This window comes from Callospermophilus lateralis, chromosome 17 (genome assembly GCF_048772815.1).
Source record: "Callospermophilus lateralis isolate mCalLat2 chromosome 17, mCalLat2.hap1, whole genome shotgun sequence".
Taxonomy (NCBI): Eukaryota; Metazoa; Chordata; class Mammalia; order Rodentia; family Sciuridae; genus Callospermophilus; species Callospermophilus lateralis.
The window spans coordinates 29559215-29573722 of record NC_135321.1 but is presented as its reverse complement, the minus strand read 5'-3'; the positions used below and the strand labels follow the sequence as shown (position 1 = coordinate 29573722).

The following is a 14508-nucleotide window of genomic DNA, read 5'->3' as shown; positions in this document are numbered from 1 at the left end:
GGTGCTTAGCTTAAAGGGTTGTAGGGAAACAGGGAAGCAGTCCAGGGACAGGTGGAAGGAAGAACAAATGGACCATTTGCTAGAATTCAGTTTTTTTAATCCAAATTTTAATTTAAAACAAACTAAGGAAACTGAACCACAAGCAGCACCTATCTTTCTTCCCCACACCAGGGTTGTAGCACCCAGGGCAGAGTGGAAGGGTTGGTTCATCAGAGCCATGACTCCCTGGCTCCTGGCCAAGTTAGCTGGATGAAGGGCAGTCTTCTGATTGACTGTGGGGATGGGGAAAACCAAATCAAAATGTTAAAATATAAAGTAATTTGTTGAGGAGTCATCCAGCCAAGAGCTGGGCCAGAGCAAGGCCGGGCTAGGGGATGGGTCCTCTGCCACCAGGGATGCTGGCATTTTGCCATGGCCTTGGTTGCAACAGCTGCCTCCTCTGTTGTGGCAGACCTGGATCTCTTCTCCACAGTATCTTCTCAACTCCTTTCAGAGGAAGGTGCTCTCATACCTGCCCACTGTCCTGAAGCAATTATAGGCCTTTGTCCCATATTCCAACCATGTGGGAGTCATTCCTTTTGATGCTGGAGATATTCATAGTATAGGTTAATGGGCAGACCTGTTTTCTTTCCAGTAAAGATGTCCATATCAAACAGGTAGACCTTGGGATGGCCAGGCTTGCCAGTTTTCAAAGTAGACATCTCAATGACATTGCATGGTCAGCTTTTAAAACATCATGAAACCATTCTTATGTTGAGTCGTTCTTAAACTGAGCACTCTATTGGTAATGTGCATGCGGCCCTTGAATTTCCTGTCTTGAAGTCCAAATCATCTTCCCTTTTAAGAGGCTTCAACTTCAACTTGTATGATCACACTGATTTGATCCTACTTTTGCCCACAGTCAAGGGTGGCCTCTAAGCCTGTTGTTACTTTAACTCTACCTTATTTGTTACCTTGTATTTCAATCATCTTGGATGATTAAATGTACAAATATGGACTATATTAGTTTTTATTTTTCTTAGAAAGGATGAGACCGAATCTTCACAGTTCTGGTGGTTGAATATTTCTCTATTATAACTATTAGATAGCAAATAAATAAATCATGTGTACAAATAATTTATAAGTAATTCAGATTAATAAAACAGCTGATACATGACCATCCCTTTCCTCAAAATATCCCAATATTTTGAGGGTATTTGGGGAAATTAGACAAAATATGGTACAAATTATTATACCTAGTAAAGTGAAAAACTACAAGAAAAATTTTCCAGATGAAGCCCTTGGAACCCAGTTCTCATAGTCATTGTTGTAAAGATCTGAGTCCCATCTGAATGTGATCACTAGAATTGAGGATGGGGTCCAGGTGGTACTATAATCCTACTTGAGTACAATTTAATCATGAATGTTTTTTTTTCATATCTCAGTCTCACTGACCTCATGTGAAATCTTGTAGAAAGAGTAAATTGTTCATTTTCATTACTGACCAAAATTTCATTGAATGAATATCTAACAGCTTGCCCATTCTCCCACAAAAGGTTAAGCAGGTTGCTTTATTTCTTGTCTACTGAGTTGCTATTTAAGATTGTGAGATTACACCCCGAATTTGAAGTGGCCTACTCCCCTCTATTACACAGAATGAGTGGCCTAGGATGAATGATTAGTTTCTAGAACTCTGGTTGCACCTCTTCCACTGAAGTTATGAAATCATGATCACCCATCCTAAAATATGTTTCAGACATTTAATTAATAAGTTGGGTTAATACTCCAATTTACTTGTATATCTGCACACCTAGAAAAGCCTATTTAACTTCTTGAAGACTATACAATTGAACCTATGTTTGCAGTGAATTTTGAAAAATTACTGTACCAAGGAAATGCTGTTTTATTATTATGCAGGAGACATATCTGAGACTGGTGTATAAATTGTGATAATCCCAGAGACTTTCAAGATACTGAGGGGAATGGATAGATCTTTTTTTTAATCGGTTTGGACAGCTGTCTACACAGCTGCATTCTGGCTATTTATCTTTACCCAGTCACATGGCCCAGGACATCTGTCTGGGCTACTTCCCACCCCTGAGAAAACTAATGAGGTCGTCAGATTCTCATTTTAGCCAGAGCTGCAGGGGCTCAGTTAACACTAGGGTGACTGCTGCTCTGGTTTTCTTTCTTTTCTTTTCTTTTTTTTTTATTACATTGTAGGCACATGTTTTGTAAAATACCTCATTATTTATAGAGTGGCAATCCCAGACCTATGACACAGGACACATCTTTTGTTTGGATGGAGTACAGCATTTGATTCTCAGTTAATCTAAAATGCTGGCTACTGCCATTGGAAGAGCTGAATTTTGACTATAAAATCATCAACTGGCTGTCTCCCTTTTGGTAAGAGTCTCCCTTGAGAGTCAGTGCACATTTTTTTGGAGGGTGAGATAGGAAAACGTGTCCTCAAATTGGCAGTAGCTGGGAAGGTGATATGCCCATTGCTACCCTGGCACCAAAATCCCAACCCTTAGAAATTAAAAAATAAAATGCTTGCATTCTTTGTTCTCCTCAACTGCAAAATTTATCTAGTCCATTCCTCTTCCCTATATTGCAGTCTTGTGTCTCTCAGGCTTACCCATCCAAATCCTGTTCACCCTTTAGTCAGAATGTCCTCTCCAGTGTTAAATCGCACCCACTCTTTAAGCATATTCATATTCTCTCCTTATACTTTCCAATAAGTTTTCTTGACAGTATTTTTGTCCTCCATGCCTACCTTTTTTTTACTTGTAAAAAAGACTGAGATAATGCCATATTTATCTTTGTGTCTGATGTGTTACAATGCCAGCGGGTAAAAGGGTCTTGAATTATTTTATGTTTCTGGATGATTTATGGAGGAATCCACTAAAATCATTAAAGTAGTCCTTTGTGTGCATACTTGGAAAAATATATATAATTTAATCATTAGAATTTCCTTGGGCAGGTAAGCACACTAAATATTGTTATCTGTAAAATAATTATGTCATTATTGCAAATATCCCACAGAATGTAATTAACCCATGAATATCAAAGATGAAGTGCAGAATTGGACCAGAAAATGGGCTGAAGAGGTGAAACTCCAAAGAATGGGATTGCAGAATGTTATCTCTGGAAATAAGCTGTGAGCCAAGTAACAGGGACAAAATACTATTGAAAGTCCTTCTGTAGGTATATTTCTCTATTCATCTTTGGCTTTATTTGGAAAAATTGATTTTGATGGGTCTTTTCATTTATTTATTTCCTTTTTTATTGGCACAATGTAATTATACATGATTATGTTGTATTCATATTTGCTCAAAACAATTTATGGGTCTCTTGATTCTTCATGTTGTCTCTGAAATAGAGACAATCTAAAAAGTGAGACACTAATATACACTTCGCAATTATGCAAACAGCTATTGTCATTGGAGCAGAGTGACATCTCAGTGGAATGAACTGTAGGATGACTCAAAAAAGAATGAAAAAAAGCAGAATGGGTAAAAAGAGATTTTCCTCTTTATTGAAATCAAAGGAGGGTCTGTATTCAGAGTAGAGAGGGAGAGAGTCAAACATGTTTCCATATCTTGAAGATAAATCTTCCCCCAACACACAGATACACTCATCATATAAGCATATAATGCTACAAAATGTGATGGCATGAAGGACAATATGGAGAAAGGCCAGAAGAAAACCTTTGGTAGAAAGAACCCTGGGCAATGGCCTCAAGGGGAATGTCTATGGGGACCCGAATAATTTATTCTGGAATAATGTTTTCCTCATTTTATTCCCAATCATTTTGACAGCCTGGCCATTTTTTTTCAGTCTGTTGTTTGCTTTTCCAAGTGGAATAAAAGGAGGAGAGCATGTGATCACATTTTTAATCTGATGCTGGCTATTCTGGGTACAATAAAAGGGAGAAGCCAGGCGTGAGAGAGGAAGGAAGGGGTCATAGGAATGTGAAACAGAAGAACACGTGAGGGCCAAAAAAGAAATATGATTAGAGAATAAGATTGATAAACACTGTAAATGCTTTGTTTACTTTGAAAGACTCTCATCCAGAAGTACCTGGATTTGGAGTTGCTCACAATAAATTAGTGTTAGGATTTGAATGATACTGGGAGGATGATCTGAAGGCTGGACGACATGGACAGAGGAAATAGCAAAATGCTGGAAACATTAGTAATCTACTGCTTTCTTCTTAAATAACCAGCTCACAGTACAAAACCTGAGACTGACTGGTCAAGGAGGAATGAATACAATAGTATAACTAATTGATTTTGAAAAGGCAGGTGACATCTCAGTGTATATTACTATGAATTTGATAAGGAAATAAATTGGAGAATAGAAAGAAGGGGAAAATGTGGAGTTATCTTTCTTTTTGAGAGACATAGGAGAACACTGGATGAGCTGTATCTCAGGGAGGTTGTCCTACCTCTTTTTATTTCTACAACCCAAAGTGGAAAAGAAATCAATCAAAAAACCATCAAATACTTAGGCAATATTTAAAATTATTTACTCCTTTCTGCTCTGTTCTGGAGGATCACATTTTTTATTGTTTGACCTAAAGCAGTTGGATTTGCTAATTGAGAGAAGAACCAATGAGGACAGACTTCCTTATGGCTCCTATTGTGACTGTGAGAGCTCATGTGTGACCTTTCATGCTGCACTCTGGGGTGGCCTGGCTAGGTCTGCTAGGCACAGATGCTGTCATGAAAGTGCTCAGAAACATAAAGCAAAGATGGGCCAACATGAGAAGCTCCTGGCTCTGCACATGTTAGCAGGAGGAAGGTGGGAAATTAGACATAATTGCCTCCATGTCATCCAAACTAAACAACATTAAAAAAAACTGCATATGGATTCTGTTTTCCTTTTCGATTGTTGTGATATTCAGAGGCATCTGTGAGTACTTGTGGATATGAAAAGCATGATGCCATAGTGTGGTTTTGTAAAGATTCTTCCTTATTATAGTGAGGTAACTGAGTTTGGAGTCTAGATGTTTAAATTTGGGGTTTGAGTGCCATGTCTGTTTAGTAAATGTGTCACTGTTGGCAAATTGCCATAATTCTGAACCTCAGATTTCACATGTTATGGTTCAGATATGAGGTGTCCCCCAAAGTCATGTATAAGACAATGCAAAACAGTGGAATGATTGAGTTATGAGAGTCTTAACCTAATCCATGTATTACTGATTCCCTTATAGGGATTAACTGGGTAGTAACTGTAGGATAGAATATGGCTAGAAGGGGTGGTTCACTGAGAGCATGATTTTGGTTCCCGATGACCCAAGTCTCACTCTGCTTTTTGATTGTCATGTTCTGAGCTGTTTTCCTCCACCACACCTTTCTGCCATGATGTTCTGTCTCATTTGGGGCCCAAAGCAATGGAGCTGGTTGTGATGAACTGAGGACTCCTGAAACAGTGAGCCCCAAATAAATTTTTCCTTTCTAAAAATTTTTCTTATCAGGTCTTTTGTCTACAGTAGGGAAAAAAAGCTGACTAAAGCAATACCTACAAAATAAAATAGTAATACATTTTCAACAAACACCAACCCTGTTCAAATTCTCTCGAACAAATCACTTCAAGACCTTCATATACCTCCCTGACTTCAGTATAAATATCTATTATCTAATGCTGAATACTGGCCAGTTTCTGGTTCTTTCCCCTCCTCTGCTCTTATTTCTTGCTCCTCTTCTATTTCCTACTTCTCACTATTCTCCTCCCCTCTCCCTCTGTCCTTGGCTATTGTGTCTATCACCTCTGTACTGCTCTTACCACTGTACTACACCATTACACTTTCTGCAGTGTTCTCTGTGTGTAAAATGCGACTCTGTGTCCTTTGTTCTTGTCAGCTGGATAACTAACCCTAGGTCCTTTATGAAACTTCAAATCTTACTTCTCTCATTTAAGCAGTCTCCTTCCTCCCAACCTTTTAAAAAAATACTTATAAATAGCAGCAACCATTTCTCCTTTGGGTTTCTTGTGACTTAAGAGTTTTTGGTTCCTTAACATGAAACATGGAACTTAGCACATGAAAAAAATTCTTAATGATTTTGTCGAATGGGAAAATCAATAAATAGGGAAGTGAGATATTGCAGGATCATATATCTATGATTATGAAATAAATTACTCTGTTTACCAATTTGAGTATCACCCTTACACCACTTGTTACAGCATTTCCATCTAAACGAAAAAAATGAAATCATTGGTAATGCTACGAAGAAATGGGGGCCTCAATTGGGTGCTTGAAGGATGGTTGGTACAAGGGGCTAGTTGAGGGACAAGCACAAGTTTAGATGAAGAGTAATGTACATACCCGTCTGGATTTGCTCTAAGGCAAAACTGTCTTTTTTAACTCACAAGTTTAGGTATGGAGGACCCTGACTCCTTGAACATACTCATCAGAATTCTGGCCTCTGCTTGGATGAGTGATGTCAAGGTCACCATTTATAGAATATTTCATAATGCTTTCTAGAAAACTCCCATCTTTCCTTCCCCATGGTGGATGGGATTACTTGTGTTTTAAATTAAGTTCTCCAACACCTCCTCCTAGAAGCTCAGCCTTTGGTCTGAATTTATGATACCTGGAAATAATTTCCTCCCTGTAGGCTATACCAGTAATACATTTACTTTCTCCTCCCAGGAGAGGAAAGAACAAGCCAGGCCAAAGGTAAGCACAACAGTAGAAGCGGAGCTGAGTACTGCCTGCCTCCCTACCTCTTTCTTCTTGTCCAGGTGTTTAGACACATCTGTGTTCTGCTCACTTTAACCATAAGCATTGCTTGCCTGGGCCTAGCCAGCCTTGAACAAGATTCTATACCTGATTAAATTTTTTGGATATTTTCTTTCCTGGGGTGGAGGGCAAGTTGAAGAGGAATAGGTAATAAATCAAAGTAAATAAACTTTTCATGAGAACAAAATAGAAATTGTGAGTTTGTACTATTGTTACCATTTATACAATATTCAAACAAAACTTAATAGAAATTTAAGTGAAAAATTCATAAAATGACTGCTGCATTTCTTTTGAACTCTAGATTCTAAAAATCAAAACTTACCATCCAATTATCTGCCCAATTCCACCTAAATGAATTCCCTAAAGCTTCAGAGACATACCATAGACAGTGGAAAGTCCACTGCCAGTTGACAATTCCATTTTTCTAGGATTTGCAGCAAATCCTTGATAAAATGGAGACTATATTTTTACGAAGTGAAAACAACTAGCCATTAATTTTCAAAGCAGTCACTCAAAATATTTGCCTCATGAATGAAAAAAGCAACTTTTGATGGACATGTTTGAACCTCTCTATCATCCCTGTGGGTATTATATGGACAGATCCTTAGGAAAAAAACTGTGCGTGTGAGTTAAGGGGAAAAATTATTCTTGTAGCAACAATTCATCATATCATGATAACAGTGTTGGGATTCTTGACAAAAATATCCAGCTAAACCCAAGAAACAAATGATGCATGAAGCAAGTGAATTCTCTAGACGTCTGAAGTATTTGAAAGTATGACCCTGCGTGACCTACATCATATTGAACATGTATTAGAACAACACACACCTCTTAGTTTTATTTCTGATCTCTAGAAATGAAAAACATAAATCCATCTCTCAAAATCCAGAGTAGCCTTGTGAATCAAAAGATGCTTCCATTATCAATATTTTCTGTCCTGTTCAAGGTGTTCAATGAAAATCTCAGCAATATTTTAAGTTGTATTTATATCTTAACAAAGTGAGGAGTGACATGTTTCCATTTACACATGAGTTTGTATTCACATGGTGAGGATAGATGTTTTCTGTTTTGTTTTCCTTTGTTTTAAAATTGGAGCTTCACTGAATGTGCAACCAATTTATTTTGGTCGGGTCCATTTGCCTGCCGTTATTTTTCCCTGAAATGAACAACGCTGGAGAGTCAGACAGCATATTTCAAGCAGAACCAGGTTCCCCATCTGACTTTCAAGGGCCTACCATAGGTTATGTGAATATTTCAGTTTGAAGTAGCAAGTTTTAGAGTTGGAGAGTTGGCCCAAATACTTTGTTTCCTTAATGCCACCTTTATTATTGTTTATAGAAAATATATATTTTATTTATTTAAGTTTCAAAGAGCAAAAATCAGCTCTGTAAGCATTTTTATTGGCCCTTTATTAATAAAACAGGTGTCAGAAGTCCTCTGTCATGATTTGCAAAAATTAATTTAGAGGCGTCCCGTAATTCTCTAAAGCTATATGTTTCATAAAGAATAGACATAACTTAAAAGGGCTGATGGAAATCTTCTCCTTAGGGGCCAAAAAGAACTTAAACATTAGTTTTGTGATAGAAACTCTATGTCTGCTGCATCTCAATCCACTCATCTTAGCTACTCTTAGCTCCCATTGGGAAGCTCTTACCTCTGCATAATCTTTGGTTCTATTTTCTGGGATTTCTGACTCCTGTTTTTTAAAACTCTACCATTGAATCTAATTGCCTCATAGAGCTCCATGGGTTTTTTTGTTTGTTTGTTTGTTTGTTTGTTTTTTGTTGTTGTTGTTTTTTTGAGTTTCACTTCTGTGTGTAGTGGTAAAGATACCAGGCTTGGAATGAGGATTTTAGGGTCATCTCTTAAGAGCTTTGTGACATCATTTCTCAGTTCTTTTGAGTAAGGTTGTTGTAGAATTCAAATGAGTTAATACCTGTAAAAATGCTGCCCACAAATGGAAAACATTTTCTATCAACATTTTGGCTTATGACACTCTGTGGTATGGTGTGGGTGAAATTCAATAAGGTGACCCAGAAAGAGGCAACATGGCTGAGTTTCTTAAAGTCATATGTTTAACATTCAATCCCAAAGTTACTCTGTCAGTGATAAGAGTCAAAGTTATGAAAGCATTTCTCAAAATTCAGTCCAGAAGCACCCAGAATGGTAGGTTAGCAATCCTTATACCCAATGTCTTAAAAACAACTGTTTCTGTCATCATGAGTCATTTGTTACAAAATGACATTGAAAACTATACAACTTCATAAAAATGAATGACTGTATTAAAATACACATTAATGATTTCTGGACTCTGACTTTCAAGCCAAGTTTAAATTAATCTCTATCCCTTTCTCAAAACAAATATATACTTTTGTTATGAATTCTGAGATATTAAAAATCTTATTGCATTTTCCTCTACTCTTTTTTTTTTTTTAAATTCCTTTGAGCTCACAAACTTGTCATCTTCACATTTCTTAGGACCACCTGCCTTCTCTGGGAGAGGTGATGTGCATGGGGGCATAATGTTCAGGTAGCCTTTCTCAGCCTGGCTCTCTGTCTGCCTTTGCGCCTACCTATAGAAGAGGAAATAGCTGGGCAGCTTCTCAGTAGCACTGGTACTCTGTCATCTACTGTGAAATAAGTCTAAGAGTGCTAAATTTCTGTGTTAAATACTGAAAGGATGAGGCATCAGGCAACATGGGGCTAAGTTGGTGCCAAAGCACAGCCAGGGAGTTGCCATTGCATTGCAGGTTGCTTCAGTTGTCCTCACCCCTGACCTGTTGCCAACGTGCAAAGAGAAGATGAATTGCTAGGGTGTTGCCTGGCAAACAGTCAACCCTATCAGCTAAGCAGACACGGGCAGTGTAGGATGGAGGTCAGTTATGCAAATAATGGGGGCTTTACAGTTCCAGGCCATTTGTATGAAATTAGCTCGCTGCTGATAGGAAGAGGAAAACAACATCTTAGACCAGGGCATTGAAATCAGGAACTGATTAGGATGCCAAAAGGAAGTCTGGAGTGTATTTAGGCCAACCCTCTTTTTTAATAGAAGAAAATGAACAAAGAAAGATTAATAAATTGGTTAGCACCTCTAGAGTTAACTAGAGAGCCAGGATTAGAATTCAGGATTCCAACTTTCATCTCTATATCAATAACATATGCCAGGGGAAAATATTCTGAATTTCCTTTCCAAAGTCCTTTTTCTTAATGTTGTAGCTGAGGGAGTTTTATATTCTACCCTTCCCCAAGTCTGGTGTGAATTGATAAATGACTATGTGTAAGGAGGAGAAAAACATCAGCCTCACCAACAGGAACACTGATATCCATGGATATGAACATAAGAACAGAAAACAGACATGGGGGGATTTCTATTTTAGAGTAAAACTCTATTGTACATTTCTTACCACAATGTATACATAAAGTTATTTTTCAAAATAAGTAGTTGCACTGATGTTCAACACTGGAGAAAATAAGCTTCATGGATGTTTTTGCCTTTATTTTAATTAAATTTCACTTAAGTAATACTTAAATGATAGTAATATTCTGAGCAGTGGATTTCATTAAACTGGGTAGTAGAAATGGAATGCAGGTAGTTCTTCTCTTTTGCCACAACTAATTAGACAGGAAGAACACCCTCAATAATTATAGATAAACAGCAGTTCATGACCCCATTACTCAATTGCAGAAAAAAAATATTTTGACATTATACATTATTTCTATAATATTTAATTTGTATAATCAGCCAGCAGAAAAAAAAATAAAACAAACAAAATAAGCAAAAAGTTACTTGAAAAAAGTAACTACTACAACTTAGTAGCAATTTACTTTTTGGTTACTCGCCAATATGCAAACTTTTCCCCAGTTTTTGTAGTTTCTTGAAAAATAAATTATAAAACATGAAAATATTGGAAATTGCATTTATTTTTCTTTAATTTTTTAACTAAATCATTGTGTAAAATAGTCTGTGTTTAAATTTTAAAGTTTATGACTTTTATTTCTGCTTATCTATTGTGTAACAAAACTAGGTCCTCTATTATGTTCTTCATCTTACTGAAGAACCTTAATTAAAAATTCACAAAGGAAACAGAAAAACTGATGGATACCAGTAAGAGAAAAGTTCTTATTTTCTCCTGATAACTATGACCACAAACTCAGAAGTTTTAAGAATAATAATAATAATAATCTACAGGAATGATTTTACAGCTATGTTGCTATAACTGCATTTGCAATAAGTATCAGAATTTCTATCAGTGATAAAGTCTTACTGAATAAACAGATAGCTCACCCAATCTCCATCTCCCTAACATCTAATAGATATTGCAAGCACACAAATAAATCTCATTTTATGTTATACCCGGTCACAAAAAAAAAAAAAAAAAAAGAAAATTGTGTTGTTCTAAGGAGCATGAGGATATATATCCATTGTAATCATCTCTAAAAATTACTTTAAGATGAGCCACTATGAGTTTGTTGGACAGATGCAAAATCCAGAGAGTATGCTTTGGTCTTTTTGTGCTGCCTTGAAAAAAAAATTTTTTTTGTAACTCAGAGTGATTTGCACAAGACCATTATAAATGAGACAAATTTTTGGATTTTGTTCCTGAGAAGCATATTGCAAAGTAGAAGTATTGATTTTATTTCATTCAGGTAAAATTGGTTATTTATTTTTACTTATGACCATTATAAAATAGGGCTGAGATTCCTTGTTATGATCAAATAAGAATGATCTATAATGTTTTCCTGGGTATTGAATAGAACCCGAACCTTATTGAGGTCAGCAATGTTAGACAATTTCCCAGCATTGAAAGGTGGTGATAGGATGAGCATTGCTTGTAGACACAGGCCTGAATGGAGCAATAAACTTCACCCGTGCGTGCACTTCCATTAGGAGCACAAAAGAATCAGAAGCCTCATTTCAGACATGGTAATAATGTGGACTTAGATGGCCATAATACACTCATAATTATTTTTCAGTCAATTGGTCAATTTGATGATTCTGGAATGAAACAATCTATTAGCTTCATATTTTGAGCGTGCGTGCACACACACATACACACACACACACAGTATAGCCAAAATAAAACAGGATACCAGTATCACATACTAGTATATTTTTCCCAAAGAACAATGAAATTAAAACTATGTGAAGTTTTATACACAATCATCAAACATTTATAGAATATCTGATTTTATAATTCAATATCTTAAAAATCAAAATGAGGAAACTGAAGTCTATGGCAATGGGTATTTTCTCTCCCAAGTCCCAAATTCATACTCATGCTGGTAAGCAACACTGGTCTGTCTGGGCTTCTATTATAGATGTTGCAGGAAATTACTGAAGGCAGGCTTTGCCCCCAGTGTTTCAACCTAGTATGGTTTTACTTCCTCTTGTTCCTCAACTTCACCCCTCAGAAGGAACTTCACCGGTGACCTTATCATCCATCTCTCTATGACTCTCTGTTTTGTCAACCTGACTATTTTCCTTCCAGTATTAAGAAAAATTAGTGATTTTGCTTATATATTTGTCTGTAGGTTCATTTCAGTCTTCCCACCACTATGATAGCTCGTGGAGGCAGAGTTCTCATGTATTTCATTTCTCTCTCTGTAGAACATGAACAGTGCCTGGGGCCGTGTAGAGGCTCAGTTAATGTTTGATACATGAATAAAAGAAGGGATGATGAGACTAAAAGAAAGAGGAAATAAGGTGATGTTTAAAGTCCAGAGGGGAAGGAATGAAGGGTGTCAATTGGGTCAATAGTCCGTAGAATGTGTATCTTGTACGTAAAAATATACATAAAAACAAACACAAACACAAAATGGGGGTGTGGTAGATGATGGAGAGATTGTGAATGTTTGGAAGAAATCAGAAAAGCTTGATAAAGGGGTTCTATGGTGGGCTCAATAAAGTCCCCCCACCCTTCCCAAATTCACATTTTCATCCCTTGATGATGTTACTTTCCACCTTAAGGGGAACTATTCAGACATGATTCACTTAAGGATATTGAGATATGAATATGATCCTGGACTATTGAAGTGGGCCCAGTGTAATCACAAGGATCCATGTAAGAAGGAGGCAGGGGAGTCCAAACAGGAGATGTGGTTGTGGAAGCAGAGATGAGAGAGATCTGAAGACACTGTGCTGCTGTCTCTACAGATGGAGGATAAGATTTTGAACCAAGAACAACAGGTGGCCTGTGGAAGCTGGGGTAGATAAGTCTGTAATTTGCTTTTAAAACTTCCAGGTATAATATAATCTGCCAATCCATTTTGAACTTTGATTTCCAGAACTACAAGATAATTGGTATTGTCTTAAGCTACTATATTTGTGGTAATTTTTTGCTTCAATAATAAGGAACTAATATAGGATCTTGTGAAATATCTGCCTTAGGAGATATTTCTTTTCCTTTTATGAAATTAATTTTTTTTGTGTGTGTGTGAATGAAAATAACACATTCTTGCTGTAGAAATCTTGGAAAAAGCAAATGCGTATATGTACAAGAAAATAAGATTATTGTTTAATTCCATTACCCAGAGAAACGAATATTAATATTTTGTGTTTCTTTTTCAGAAATGGATTTTTGATCAAGGTAAACAGGAAAGGAAGATATTAGAGCAGACAGTAAAATCACTCTGCCTTATTGAAGTGAACATTTGGTTAATTTTTAAAATACAAGTCATATTTAATTTAGTATTATTTCCTTAGCCTTAAATATAATAGACGCTAGTATGATGAAGAAAAAGTAGAGTGAGAGCCCGTATCTATTGCCCTTCCATTTCCCTGAATGAATTGCTCTTAAGAAGAATTTGGAACAGTGGGGGAAGGCATTGTTCCCTTTGTCCCCTCTGCCAACATGAGCATTATCTGGGAGCATGGCGATTGTCAGCCCAGAACCACAGAGTGAAGTTGACAGTCTTGGCACCCAGCTCTGTCTCTAATAGGTCATGTGACTTACAAGTCCTTTTCCTTGGAGCTTCACTTTCCCATACAATTGTGAATCAGCATATTTTCAAAGTCCCTTCCAGTTCTAACCTCCTAGGACCCGATTTAAAGCTCTCTAAAAAGAACCTGTGTTATTTCAATCCTTATTAACCTCATTTTATCCTCAAGGGACTCCAGTGAGTACTCATCTGTTTCTCTATGTGTCACATGGTAGGTGGATTTCATTTCTGAAGGAGTCAAAGAAACCACAGCCCTCTGGGAGACAGGGAAGGGACCATGAGGAAAGCTGATCATTTCTTCACCCCATTATGAAATGGATACATTTTTCAGTTAATCCTTTAGTTCTCAGGATTTTGTTCAGAAAGTCCAACATTTATCAGAACAAATGTTGAATGTGTGTCTCTTCCACGTCCGATAGTCACTTAGACTTACAAGTCTGGCTGTGGTAAGGGGCGAGACAAAACAGAAATTTTATCTGCATTCACCTGGGTTCTCTAATACAGGTGCTCTCAACGTGGATAGCTGTAAGGCTTTATCTCACAACTGAAGTCTGCAAGGATAGAGAGGGAGTCAAAAAACCAAGCAGATTTTAAGTTGTTCCTATGTATACAAACTGGTTTGGGGGAAACTAGTGGAATTCAGCACTTATTTAGGATGAAGTTATGAATATTCAGCTGCTAAGTAGTGGATCTTGCTGAATTCATCCCCTTCTCTGTATTCTGTGTGCACAGACCACGACTTGAAAATTAGTGCTAATAGCAAAACTCTTTTGCCTTTTCCAGATTTTCCTCTTGAGACTTTCTTGAGGGAAGAATTGCTCCCCTGGTGTGGTAAAGAG

General features: G+C 37.0%; 1 pseudogene; it reads right to left on the bottom strand.

The window, feature by feature from the left end:
* Positions 1-209: 209 nt before the first annotated feature.
* Positions 210-14508, bottom strand: part of LOC143382629 (eukaryotic translation initiation factor 5A-1-like) — a 107130-nt pseudogene continuing 92831 nt past the window's right edge.